Genomic DNA, 11,624 nt, shown 5'->3' with positions numbered 1-11,624 from the left:
GTCTGCACAGCAAACAGTGATAGTCACTGAGCTGTCGTGTTGCCCAGTATCTGGTCCAGTTTAAGCGTACACTAACGACGTGAAGCCCTAGGCCAATCTTGAAACATCCAAGAGCAGCCCTAGTACGACCCATCCCGTGTATGCCCAATGGATCAAGTAATGACGTGATGATTCCTGCTGGCTACTCAAACTTATTTTGGTTAGATTCATTCGTGGGACATGGGCATCGCTGGCTGAGCCAGCATTTATTGCCCATCCCTAGTTGCCCTTGGAGCAGCAGTTGACCACATTGCCAGGGTGCTGGAGTCACATAAGGTGTCGCAAATCTGTCACTTGGATGAACCCCATAGGATACACGGACGGTATATTAAACATGGCCAATTTCATAAGAACATAAGAAATAGGAGCAGGAGTAGGCCATCTAGCCCTTCGAGCCTGCCCCGCCATTCAATAAGATCATGGCTGATCTGAAGTGGATCAGTTCCACTTTCCCGCTTTCCCCCCTTAATTCCCCTGTCTATCAGAAACCTATCTACCCGTGACTTAAATATATTTAGCGAGGCAGCCTCCACCACTTCAACGGGCAGAGAATTCCAGAGATTCACCACCATTTGAGTGAAGAAGTTCCTCCTCAACTCTGTTCTAAACTGCCCCCCCTTCTTTCGAGGTTGTGCCCTCTAGTTCTGGTTTCCTTTCTAAGCGGGAAGAATCTCTCTACCTCTACCCTATCCCTTCAGTTATCTTGTAAGTGTCTACCCCTACCCTCTATCCCCTTCATTATCTTGTAAGTGTCTATAAGATCCTCCCTCAGCCTTCTAAAGTACAGACCCAATCTCTGTTCATAAGCTAACCCCCTCATCTCCGGTATCAACCTGGTGAACCTTCTCTGTACTCCCTCCAAGGCCAATATATCCTTTCGCAAGTAGACATTTCAAAGATAGTGTTATTTTAAAAGGTTGTATTCAAGCTAAACGGCTGCAAACCAGATATACAACACTATCAGACCATCCAAGGTGGGAACAAATGGGGCCATGAGCTTTGGCAGAGCTATCCGACAAGTGGGAGGTCGATAGCACTGACCAACTACTATCGGAGAGACAGTGGAACCAGTGATGCATGTCACTCCAGTTATGTAGAATAATGTCTCCTCTAATGGGAAAATATTTAGCAGCTCCAGGAAACCACCTAGTGACACATAGCAGCCCATCAGACACCTCCGAAAATAGTTTGGGCTCTTTGTCGCTCAGTTTCATCCTGTAAGCACTTTGCACCCCATTGTTCCGAACCTGACCGAGGGGAGGATTCAGCCAATTTGATTAAGCCTTTCAAAATAGTATCGAACTCCGACCAAGAGGACACACAAGGAGATCGACCCGTCAGCAGTTAACGCGGCAAGGAGTTCCCTAATGTACAGTGCAGGAGAGTTGTGTAACTTCAGGAAGGAGTGAGCTCAGGTGTCCGGACTTTGTGGCGGAGAAAAGAACGAGGAAACTCCAGCAGCAAACAAGACATCGAGTATTTTCTCAGCAGCAGCAAGGACTTTTGATTTTAAAAGGATCTGAGGAGTACATTCTCTCAGCTTTCAGGAATTCCCCAGTTAGGTAAAATCCAAATGTTTACAGATTTGTTACATGATCCCATAATTGTTTCTGTGTCAATTGTGTAATGCCAAGAATTTACCTAATGCCGTCAGAGCTTTTTGTCGAGTGCACAATATTGTAGCGTCTGTGTTTTATTGAGTAAGTTTGGTTGGAGTTATTCTTGAATGAATTATTTTTAAATTAGCTTTGGCTAATCCCTCTCATTCTCATTGTGGTCAGCCACTAAAAATACAGAATATAATTCCGGGGTGTTCAGGAGTAAGCAGCGGTCTCTCTCCCCCTCTTTCTCTCTCTCGTGAAGTTTTCCCAGAGTGTCACGTCCGGGTTGTATTTTACTACCCACAAGGAAGAGAGACACACGGTCGTAGGTGGCAGCCAGGGTAACTTGTGGGGTGTGAGGGTGAGCTCACTGGTCAAGAATAAACAGTGAGTCTTTCTCCCTCCCTCTTGCGAAACTCTCCCACTTCAGGGTTGAACACTGGCAAGAGAGATCCACAGTTATCTGCAGCACCTGAGACCTGTCTGTGTGGAATAAAAGGATCTTTACAAAGGCCTGTTGAAGTGGTGGAGGCTGCCTCGCTAAATATATTTAAGACGCGGGTAGATAGGTTTTTGGTAGGCAAGGGGATTAAGGGTTATGGGGAGAGGGCGGGAATGTGGAACTGATCCACTTCAGATCAGCCATGATCTTATTGAATGGCGGGGCAGGCTCGAAGGGCTAGATGGCCGACTCCTCCTCCTATTTCTTATGTTCTTACAAAGTTGACATTTATTTATTAGTCGCAAGTAAGGCTTGCATTAACACTGCAATGAAGTTACTGTGAAATTCCCCTAGTCCGGCGCCTGTTCGGGTCAATGCACCCTAACCAGCACGTCTTTCAGACTGTGGGAGGAAACCGGAGCACCCGGAGGAAACCCACGCAGACACGGGGAGAACATGCAAACTCCAGATAGTGACCCAAGCCAGGAATCGACACTGTGAGGCAGCAGTGCTGACTACCGTGCCACTATGCTGCCTCTGTTCATTCTGCGCCACCCATGTAGGCCAGACCGAGTAACGATGTCAGATTTTCTGACCATGGAATCTCTACAGTGCAGAAGGAGGCCATTCGGCCCATTGGGCTTGCACCGACACAATCCTATCCTACCCAGACCCCGTGAACCTCGCATGTTTATCCTGCTAGTCATCCTGACACGACTGGACAATTTAGCATCACCAATCCACCTAACTTTCACATCTTTGGAGGAAACCAGAGCACCTGGAGGAAACGCACGCAGGCATAGAACATAGAACATAGAACATTACAGCGCAGAACAGGCCCTTCGGCCCACGATGTTGCGCCGACCAGTTTTTAAAAAAAAAAACGCTGACCCACTAATCTAAACCAATCCCTTTTCGTCCATAAACCTATCCACGGATCTCTTAAACGTCCCCAAACTAGGCACATTTACAACTGCAGCAGGCAGGGCATTCCAATCCCTCACCACCCTCTGGGTAAAGAACCTACCCCTGACATCCATCCTATAACTACCCCCCCTTAATTTAAAGCCATGCCCCCTCGTGCTAGCTTTCTCCATCCGAGGAAAAAGGCTATCACTGTCCACCCTATCTAAACCTCTAATCATCTTATATGTTTCAATAAGATCCCCTCTTAGCCTCCTTCTTTCCAGCGAAAACAACCCCAAATCCCTCAGTCTCTCCTCATAGGACCTCCCCTCCATATCAGGCAACATCCTGGTAAACCTCCTCTGCACCCTCTCCAAAGCCTCCACGTCCTTCCTGTAATGTGGGGACCAGAACTGCACACAGTACTCCAAGTGCGGCCGCACCAGAGTTGTGTACAGTTGCAACATGACGCTGCGACTCCTAAATTCAATCCCCCTACCAATAAACGCCAAGACACCATATGCCTTCTTAACAACCTTATCTACTTGATTCCCAACTTTCAGGGATCTATGTACACTTACACCTAGATCCCTCTGCTCCTCCACACTATTCAAAGTCCTCCCGTTAGCCCTATACTCAACACATCTGTTATTCCTACCGAAATGAATTACCTCACACTTCTCCGCATTAAACTCCATCCGCCACCTCTCGGCCCAGCTCTGCAACCTGTCTAAGTCACCCTGCAAACTATGACACCCTTCCTCACAATCTACCACACCTCCGACTTTGGTGTCATCAGCAAACTTACTAATCCACCCAACTATACCCTCATCCAGATCATTAATAAAAATTACAAACAGCAGTGGCCCCAAAACAGATCCCTGAGGCACACCACTCGTAACCGAACTCCATGACGAATATTTACCATCAACCACCACCCTCTGTCTCCTATCTGCTAGCCAATTCCTGATCCAATTCCCTAGATTACCCCCAATCCCATACATCTGCATTTTCTGTAGAAGCCTACCATGGTGAACCTTATCATGGGGAGAATGTGCGTAGTCCACACAGACAGTGACACATGAGAATCAAACCCAGGTCCCTGGAGCTGTGAGGCAGCAGTGCTAACCACTGTGCCACCATGCCCCCCTGTTTCCCTCCCTGAAGGACATTAGTAAACTTGATGGGTTTTTCCGACAATCGACAATGGTTTCATGGTCATCAGTAAATTCTTAATCCCAGAGATTTTTTTCCCTTGAATTCAATTCCACCAGCTGTCGTGGTGGGATTCCAACCCAGGTCCCATGTCATCAGTGTACGCTTAACCTGGACCAGCTGACGGGCAACATGACAGCTCAGTGATTATCACTGTTTAAGAACATAAGAACATAAGAAATAGGAGCGGGAGTAGACCTTCGAGCCTGCCCCGCCATTCAATAAGATCATGGCTGATCTGTCGCTGCTCAGTTCCACTTTCCGGCCCTCTCCCCATAACCCTTAATCCCCTCTCCTATCAAAAACCCATCAACTGTTTGCTGTGCAGACACATGGATTTGGGCCAGTGGGAGTTTGCGCATTCTCCCCGTGCTTGCGTGCGTTTTCTCCGGGTGCTCCGGTTTCCTCCCACATCCCAAATATGTGCTATTAGGCTGATTGGTGTACCAAATTGTCCCTAAATTAGTCTCCCCTCAACCTGGTTTCCAATGTGGACTGCCTTAAGCGTAGACAAGAGTCATGGGTGGAAGAGGGAACTCACAATGTGAAAATGGCGGCGCGGGCTCTTTGGGCCGAAGGGCCTGTGCTGTGTTGTTCTTTGTTCTTTGTCCCCAGGATATTAGCTGAAGTTCTGGATTAATAGGCTACTAACACCACTAGACCATAGAGCCAGAGGACACTACAGCACAGAAACAGGCTCTTTGGCCTACTTGAATAGGCCAAACCATTTTTCTGCCTAGTCCCACTGACCAATGGAACCAGAGAACACTACAGCACAGAAACAGGCCTGTTGAGGAATACACGAGGAGTGAGGAAAGAAAGAACTTTTGCTTCTCTACAAACCCCAGGACATCCCAAAGCGCTTTACAAGGCAGGGTTGAAACCTGTGACGTTTTTGATCGGGGAGTTTCTTGAGGTTTCCGTAGAACTCATATTGTCATCCTCGCGAGAGGTTCACCTCTGAAGAGATTCGGTTTCCAAACAATGGCCGCTGGATCTGCACCCCGCCCCCCGCAACGAGTTTGTGAAGGAAATGTCAGACACGATGGAGACAGACTGGGTGGGGGGTCTGTAGGGGAAACAGCGCATCAGTAAGGTGGCAGTATGAAGGCGCCCCGATCCCTGGCAGAGAACGCCAGCGAGAAAACGGAAACATCATCTCTGCTTTCCAAATCGCTTGAAGAGGCTGCGAATTGCAGATGCCTCTGGGTGCAACTCAGCTTAGTTTGGAGTAAACAGAGCAGGGAGGGCAACCATGGCCTTGTCAAGGATTCCAACGTCTCGTTATCAATGCAATCCAGGTATAAGCTTCTTTTCTCTGTAATCATCACATCTGTGTCTTCGCAATGAACATTGTACATTATTTCAGATTAAACTGCATTCATTGCAAGGCAGGTATATTCAGGGCACGGCGTCTGGAGTTCAGACAAATGAGGGCAGGGGGAGCTCAAAGGGAATTATAAAATCCTAACAAGACCAGACAGATACAGGAAGGATGCTCCCAATGCTTCAAAACCAAGGGTCACACTCTGAGGGTTCAGGGTAGACCATTTAGGACAGAGATGGGGAGACATTTCTTCACCCACAGAGTGGTGAGCCTGTGGAATTCATTCCCACAGGAAGCAATTGATGCCAAAACATTGAATGTATTCAAGAGGCAGATGGATAGAGCAGTTGGGGCGAATGGGATCAAAGGGGTGCAGTTCTGGTCGCCTCATTACAGGAAGGGTGTGGAAGCTATTGAGAGGGTGCAGAGGAGATTTACAAGGATGTTGCCTGGATTGGGAGGCATGCCTTATGAGGATAGGTTGAGGGAGCTCGGTCTCTTCTCCCTGGAGAGACGAAGGTTGAGAGGCGACCTGATAGAGGTTTATAAAATGTTGAGAGGAATAGATAGGGTGGATTCTCGGAGGCTATTTCCCAGGGCTGAAATGGTCGCTACGAGAGGACACAGGTTTAAGGTGCTGGGGAGCAGGTACAGAGGAGATGTTAAGGGTAGGTTTTTCACTCAGAGGGTGGTGAGTGAGTGGAATCGGCTGCCGTCGGTGGTGGTGGAGGCGAACTCGCTGGGGTCTTTTAAAAGACTTCTGGATGAGTACATGGGATTTAATGGGATTTGGAGTTAAAGATTGTTCTATGGCCTGGGAGGTATAGATGTGATCGGCAGAACTTGTGGGTTGAAGGGCCTGTTTGTGCTGTAGTGTTCTATGTTCTATGTTATGGGGAGAAAGCAGGGTGAAGCTATTGAGTTGGACGATCAGCCTTGATTGTGATGAATGGTAGAGCAGGTTCGAAGGGCAGAATGGCCTCCTCCTGCTCCTATCTTCTATGTTTCTATTGAGAACTCTCCATTCACCTGACGAAGAGGCAGTCCCCTCGAAAGCTTGTGAGTATATTATCAAATAAATAGGTTGGACTAAAACCTGGTGTTGTCAGACTTCTTACTGTGTTTACGCCAGTCCAACGCCGGCATACCCACATCATGTCTATTGATGGGTACATGGGGCTGGGATATTATAGCAAATACTAGTGCTTCACGTCGTTAGTGTACGCTTAAACTGGACCATCTGACGGGCAACACGACAGCTCAGTGAATATCACTGTTTGCTGTGCAGACACATGGATTTGGGTTGGTGTCTGCGTGAGTTTGCACATTCTCCCCGTGCTTGCGTGGGTTTTCTCCGGGTGCTCCGGTTTCCTCCCAAAAACGTGCTTTTAGGCTGATTGGTGTAACAAATTGTCCCTAAATTAAACCTCCTTTAATCTGGCGCATACATAATTCTCTAAATTTGCACCCCATTTATTATGGAGTCCTAGAGACGTAGACAAAAGTCGTAGGTAGGAGAAGGATTGGAATGAGGCACTCACTGAGTGTTAAAATGGGCAACACGGGCTTTTAGGGCCAAAGGGCCAGTTTCCTGGGCTGTGTTGTTCTTTGTTCTTTGTACTGAAACGTGGCTAAGGGAGGAACAGGAATGACAGCTTAACGTTCCAGGGTACAGGTGCCGTAGGAAAGATAGAATAGGAGGTAAGAGAGGGGAGGGAGTGGCGCTTTTAATGAGGGAAAACATCACGGCAGTACTGAGAGGGGATATATCCAAGGGTTCGGCCACTGAGTCTATATGGGTGGAACTGAGAAATAAGAAGGGGGGAAATCACTTTGATAGGGTTGCACTGTAGACCCCCAAATAGTGGGCAGGAAATTGAGGAGCAAATATGTAAGGGGATTATAGATAGCTCCAAGAAAAATAGAGTGGTAACAGTAGAGGATTTTAACTTTCCCAACATGAACTGGGATAGCCATAGTATTAGAGGAAATTGTTGAGTGTATTCAGGAGGAATTTCTCATTCAGTACGTGGATAGAACATGTAGAACATAGAACAGTACAGCACAGTACAGGCCCTTCGGCCCTCAATGTTGAGCCGAGCTACGTCCAATCCCAAGATCAAGCTATCCCACTCCCTATCATTCTGATGTACTCCAGGTGCCTATCCAATAACCTAAAGTTCCTAAAGTGTCCGACTCCACTATCACAGCAGGGTGGCCTGATTAGAGAGGGGGCAAAACTTGACCTCCTAAGAACATAAGAAATAGGAGCAGGAGTAGGCCATCCAGCCCCTCGCGCCTGCCCCGCCATTCAATAAGATCATGGCTGATCTGTCGTGGCTCAGTTCCACTTTCCCGCCCTCTCCCCATAACCCTTAGTCCCCTCTCCTATCAAAAACCCATCAACCCGCGTCTTAAAAATATTTAGCGAGGCAGCCTCCACCACTTCAACGGGCAGAGAATTCCAGAGATTCACCACCCTTTGAGTGAAGAAGTTCCTCCTCAACTCCATTCTAAACCGCCCCCCTTTTATCTTGAGGCTGTGCCCTCTAGTCCTACTGTCTTTTTTGAGCGGGAAGAGCCTCTCCACCTCTATCCTATCCATCCCATTCATCATCTTATACATCTCAATGAGATCTCCCCTCATTCTTCTAAACTCTAACGAGTACAAGCCTAGTTTATTCAGCCTCTCCTCATAGCCTCTCCTCTTGGGAAATAAGGAAGGGTAGGTGACAGAAGTGTCAGTGAGGGATCACTTTGCGATCAGTGACCATAATTCTATCGGTTTTAAGACAACTATGGAGAATGATAGGTCTGGCCCAAAAGTTAAAATTCTAAATTGGTGCAATTTGGCCAATATCAGACAGGAACTTTCAAAAGTTAATTGGGGGAGCCTGTGCGAAGGCAAAGTGATCTCTGGTAAGTAGGAGACTTTCAAAAGTGTGTTAACCAGTGTTCAAGGTAAGCATACTCCTCTTAGAGTGGAGGCAAGGCTGGGTGAAGTAGGGAATCCTAGATGAGTCAAGATATTGAGGTCCTGGTCTAGAAGAAAAAGGAGGCACCTGCCACGCATAGGCAGCCGGGATCAAGTGGATCCCTTGCAGAGTACAAAGGGTGTAGGAGTAGAGCTAAGAGAGGGCAAAAAGGAGACACAAGATTGTGTTGGTAGATAAGACAAAGGAGAATCCAAAGAGCTTATACAAATACATAAAGGCCAAAAGATGAACTAGGGAGAGAGTAGGGCCTCTTAAAGATCAACAAGGTCATCTATGTGCTGACCCACAGGAGATGGGTGAGATCCTAAATGAATATTTCTCAAGAGTATTTACTTACTTGGGGAAATTAGGGAAATAAATAGTGATGTCTTGAAGAGAATGCATATCACAGAATAGGAGTTGCTGGGAGTCTTAAAATGCATCAAGGTAGATAAACCCCTGGGACCTGATGAAGTGTGTCCCAGGATGTTGTGGGAGACTAGGGAGGAAATTTCAGGTCCTCGGGCAGAGATATTTGAATCATCGACAGCCACAAGTGAGATACCTGAAGATTGGAGGGTGACAAGTGTTGTGACTTTAAAAAGGGCTGCAGGGAAAAGCCTGGGAACTACAGGCCAGCGAGACTCACGTCTGGAGTGGGTAAGTTGTTGGAAGGTATTTTAAGAGACAGGATTATGGGCATTTAGAGATGCAAGGACTGATTAGAGACAGTCACTAAGGCTTTGTGAGTGGAAAATCATGCCTCACAAATTTGATTGAGTTTTTTGAAGGGGTGACCAAGAAGGTAGATGAGGGCAGTGCAGTTGATGTTGTCTACATGGACTTTAGCAAGGCCTTTGACAAGGTACTGCATGGCAGGCTGTTGCATAAAGTTAAATCTCACGGGATTCAGGGTGAGGTAACTAAATGGATACAAAATTGGCCTGATGACAGACAGAAGCCAGAGGGTGGTTGTACAGAGTTGTTTTTCAAATTGGAGGCCTGTGACCAGCGGTGTGCCTCAGGGATCAGTGCTGGGTCCACCGTTATTTGTCATTTATATTAATGAGATGATGAGAATTTAAGAGGCATGGTTAGTAAGTTTGCAGATGACACCATCATTGGGGGCATAGTGAACAGTGAAGAAGGTTATCTCAGATTCCAAAGGAATCTTGATCAATTGGGCCAGTGGGCTGACGAATGGCAGATGGAGTTTAATTTAGATAAATGCAAGGTGATGGATTTTGGTAGATTGAACCAGGGCAGGACTTACTCAGTTAATGGTAGGGCGTTGGGGAGAATTACAGAACAAAGAGATCTAGGGATACATGTTCATAGCTCCTTGAAAGTGGAGTCACAGGTGGACAGAGTGGTGAAGAAGGCATTGGTTTCATTGGTCAGAACATTGAATACAGGAGTTGGGACGTCTTGTTGAAGTTGGACAAGACATTGGTAAGGCCACCCTTGGAATACTGTGTACAGTTCTGGTCACCCTATTATAGAAAGGATATTATTAAACTAGAAAGAGTGGAGAAGAGATTTATTAGGATGCTACCAGGACTTGATGGATTGAGTTATAAGGAGAGGCTGGATAGACTGGGAGTTTTTTCTCTGGAGCGTAGGAGGCTGAGGGGTGATCTTATAGAGGTCTATAAAATAATGAGGGGCACAGATCAGCTAGATAGTCAATATCTTTTCCCAAAGGTAGGGGAGCCTAAAACATAGGTTTAGGGCATAGGTTTAAGGTGAGAGGGGAGAGATACAAAAGGGTCCAGAGGGACAATTTTTTTCACCCAGAGGGTGGTGAGTGTCTGGAACAAGCTGCCAGAGGTAGTAGTAGAGGTGGGTACAATTTTGTCTTTTACAAAGCATTTAGATAGTTACATGGGTACGATGGGTATAGAGGGATATTGGCCAAATGCAGGAAACTGTGGCTAGCTTAGTGATTTAAAAAAAGGCTGCATGGATGAGTTGAGCCGAAGGACATGTTTCCAGGCTGTAAACCTCTATGACTCTACCTATTTCAGAAACTCAATGTTAACTTCAGACGCCAAGTGCAATGATGTAGGTACAGAATAAAATTTCAACAAACATGGCCTTTAACTGTCTTCAACATTGCTTCATAGAGTGGAGTCTACACTGCATCAGTAAGCGTTTAACCACTTCCCATCCCAGACATCCGCAACCTCATATACCAGACACACACACACACACACACACACACACACTCACATACACTCATACTCACACACAGTCACCCTCACACACTCACACACGCTCACACGCACACATGATCACACATACATTCACACACACACACACTCAGTCACACTCACTTACACACACACAGTCACACTCTCACATGCATATCACACACTCATACACACTCACACACACACACACACGCTCATACGCACACACACTCATATACACTCACACACACACTCACATACACTCACACACTCATCCTCACAACACACTCACACGCACTCACTTATACACTCACATATACTCACACACGCACACACTCACATGCTCACACGCTCACATTCACACACACTCACTTATACACTCACACACACTCACCCATACCCACATTCACACACACACACTCACTCACACTCTCACACTCTCACACTCATACATACACACACACTCACATGCTCACACACACACACACACACTCACTCTCACACTCTCACACTCACACACACGCACACTCACACACAGTCACTTACATACACACACACTCTCACACACACTCATTCACACACACACACACTCACATACACTCGCAAGCTCAAGCACTCACCCTCACGCACTCACATTCACACACACTCACTTATACACTCACTCACACACCCACACTCAGCCACACCCACATTCACACGCACACACTCACTCACACTCTCACACTCACACATACTCACACACACACATACACACACATACTCACACACACACACTCACTTACACACACACACATACTCACACACACACACTCACTTACACACACACACATACTCACACACAAACACACACTCACTTACACATACACACACACACTCACTTACACATACACACACACACACACACACACTTACACATACACACACACA

The sequence above is a fragment of the Carcharhinus amblyrhynchos genome, chromosome 33 (assembly GCF_965287045.1).
Source record: "Carcharhinus amblyrhynchos chromosome 33, sCarAmb.v2.hapA, whole genome shotgun sequence".
Classification (NCBI taxonomy): domain Eukaryota; kingdom Metazoa; phylum Chordata; class Chondrichthyes; order Carcharhiniformes; family Carcharhinidae; genus Carcharhinus; species Carcharhinus amblyrhynchos.
The sequence above is the reverse complement of the archived record's forward strand: the minus strand, read 5'-3'. Positions refer to the sequence as shown.